This window comes from Pinus tabuliformis, chromosome 2_2 (genome assembly GCF_031772625.1).
Source record: "Pinus tabuliformis cultivar Carrire ecotype Pingquan chromosome 2_2, CPIR1, whole genome shotgun sequence".
In the NCBI taxonomy this organism is placed as follows: Eukaryota; Viridiplantae; Streptophyta; class Pinopsida; order Pinales; family Pinaceae; genus Pinus; species Pinus tabuliformis.
The window spans coordinates 856,290,289-856,293,624 of record NC_142300.1 but is presented as its reverse complement, the minus strand read 5'-3'; positions in this window follow the sequence as shown (position 1 = coordinate 856,293,624).

The following is a 3,336-nucleotide window of genomic DNA, read 5'->3' as shown; positions in this document are numbered from 1 at the left end:
ATCATCCCCTTTCTTCCTCCAGACCTTCAAAGGTTGAGTTCTGACAGAAGCATTACCATCTTGCTTCTTCTTTACCCCTGTTTGGGTCTTCTCTTGATTGCACATGAATAGAGGAAACTTCTCTTTCACCTCCTCTTTCTTCACCCAAATCCACTTGGAGCCTTTCTGCCTTATAGAGGGGTCTGCTACAAGAGTAGGAGGATCATTCTTTTGATTTCTTCCTCCTCTATTCACCTTTTTCTGTTGACACAAAGTATTTAAGACAAATGTGTATCCCTCAACTCCATTCTTTCTCCTTGTCTTCAAATCCAAAGATGTTGCATTCACATGCATGTTGAGAGGCATTTCATTTCTTCTCATTTCTGAAACCAAATCTCTTGTTCCAGAGATTTCCACAGTTGTAGCATTCAACATGGCTTAAGATCGGGGCAAAGGAATTACCTTTCTTGGCAACATTATTGCCAAAAGTCCTATCATGGCCAACATGCCTTCTCCTAGCCTTTTTTGCATTCGTTAATTGATGCTACTCAACACATATTGTTTCCTTGCATGCCATCTACAATCTATGGATTTATGTCCAAACTGATTGTAAGAAAAACAATATGCATGAAAAGGATTTTGATGAAAGAGGTTACCTTTTCTTTGTAGGCTTTGTCCTTGAGTAGGAAAGGACCTCTTTTGTCTCTTCATGTGCCTTTTATGACATCTTGCATTACTATGATGCACTCTTCCTTGCATACGCATTTCCCTCTTATGCTGCACTTCTTGCTACTACTTCTTAGCCTTCTAATACTACATTTTCTTCTCTTGTTGATGTTGCTTTCCTTGCTGTGGTTGTTGTCCAACAACCTCCTTTCCTTTGTTGTTGTTGGAACCTTGGACTCCCTTAACGTAGGAAGTAGACCCTTCAGCCTTCACCATCTTGGAGCTTGGTTTTTCTTTGAAACCCAAACCAAAATTAATGAGAAGGGATATTTGCTTAACAAGAATCTCATCCAAGGCCTTTGTGCTCCCCTCAAGATTATGATATTGAGACAACTCTATTTTTTACTTTTCTAAGTCATGTCTCAATGAGACTACCTCATTTTGTAGTCTCCCACAATAAGCTTCCTTCTCACCCAGTTGATTGGTTAACTTTCCATTCAGTCTGCTAGCCTCTTCTTGTTGAGCATTTAGATCAACTAATGTTTTTCTCAACCTTTCATTCTCAAGCTCATAAATTTTCAGTTGCTCCTCTTGCTTTAGATTTGCCTATGATAGGTCCTTGATCTCCTTTAGAGAAAAGATCAACTTCTTTATAAAGAAGATCCTTTCATTTAGATTCTTTTCTTCACTATCAGAGGTGTTAGTTGAGTTACCGTAGAGATCTAATCTCATCTATGTGTCCATGGAGTCTTCCATAGGTCTAAGGGTTATCCCTTCTTCATCACTTTTAGTGATACCCCTATTCTCTCCATGGGATATACTCTCTTCTCCTTCAGAGGATCCCTTATTTTCTATTGCTACTAAAATGGGTCTATCTTCATTAAAAATACTAGATGCATGGCTCTCTCTATCTTCAAGTGATTCACATGAACATCTAGATAATGAATGACATATTTCTTTACATTTATCACAAAGCAATAAAATACCTTCTGAGCAACATGGTCTCTCCTTTGAGACATCTTCATCATCAACACGAGTGTAATGAGCAGCAACTTCTCCATGTTCTGGAGAAGGTAGTGACATGTGCGAAGAGTGGTGAATCCATCAACGAACACACTACTATGTTGTGTTGCAATAACCTTTTAGGCCTAAGAATTGAGTATTCTATTATCGTATGAGACTCAGACAATCTTCGTTTCATCTTCAGCAAACCCTCTAATGAAAATCAACTATGAGCTTCCATTAGATAACTATATTTTAAATAAAGACTCAAAATTTAATGATTCATGCATTAAATCTTTAAATCCTTTTTAAACGCATATAATTCTCATCTCGTAAAGATTTACTTCCATGTGATAAATATTACACATCAAACTTGGTTATTATTTTGAATTTTGAGGACAATGTTGGCTTTGAATAATTTCCCTTGGAGTTAATAATTTTATAACTTTGACTTCGATCAATGTATTGACATTATAGCATGAAATGTATAATCCGGAGATCATTCTTGTAATTTTTTTCATATTGAAGGAATTAATTCTTCATGCATAATGGTATTTCTTTTTTATTTGGTGGTAGAATATTTTTTCTTCGACGTGAATAGTCTAGACACTTATTCACACCATTGACCTTTGCAAATCCTTTGTCAATATTTCTAGAAATAAAATACCAATTCATTGATTCATTCTAATTTTGAGTAATATACTTATAATAAACATTTTTTTTTACTAAATATTAATAAAAATTCAATAATGATAAATATGGTTTCCTATTACATGGATAACTCAAATTTCATTTCCCAACCAATGCGCATTGTCTATAAAAATTTGAGATGCTTTAAATTAATTATTTACATGATTACATAATATGTATATATGAAACATTTTTACGAATGTATTTTACTTTTAGTTAATTAAATATTTGTATTAGTTAGTGTTTCTAGTAAAACATATATCTTCCATTACAAGGCAATAGGAATGCTAATGCGTATATTTACGAATTTACAACATCATAGTTCATGATGGTAACAGTTAAATAATTTTATATTTATATTCAATTAATATCCTTTGGAAAATTATTTATTTCTTTAACATATTCTCTCCTTAAAGTCATCACTCACATTACATGTTAAAATATATAGGTCCACAAATTTCATCCTTTTAATTGAGGGTTGAGAATTATTTCGAGAATTTTACTTGCCTGAGTTTTAACAGAATGAATGGGCAAAAAAGGTGAAACCATCTTTTTATTCAAAAGATTAGAATAATTTTGTCATCATAACTGGTTTGAGTTTTAACATAATGAATGGAGGTGAAAAAGGTGAAACCCACTTTTATTTGTATCGGCCAATCAAATTCATTTTGCTTGATTTGGAAGGGAAGCCAAATCACTTTAAGTTTTGGCCAAATTACCTTAATTTTTCCCATGGTTTACATTTATTTATTGTTTTAGGTTCAAATAATGTTTAATATGTTATTAATCAAGTTTGAAATAATTGATTTGTTAAAAGAGGTGTAAGCAACAGACCATTGATTGGACGTTGTAATTGTAAATTTGTTTAACTAGCATTTGCACCTTATGTTGCAAAGGAAACGCCGTAAGGCATAGAGTGGGGAAGAATAGGGACATGTATAGAGGGGAGAGAATAGAGACATGTGAATGGACATTGTTGAAAACAAGGGTGGATGATAA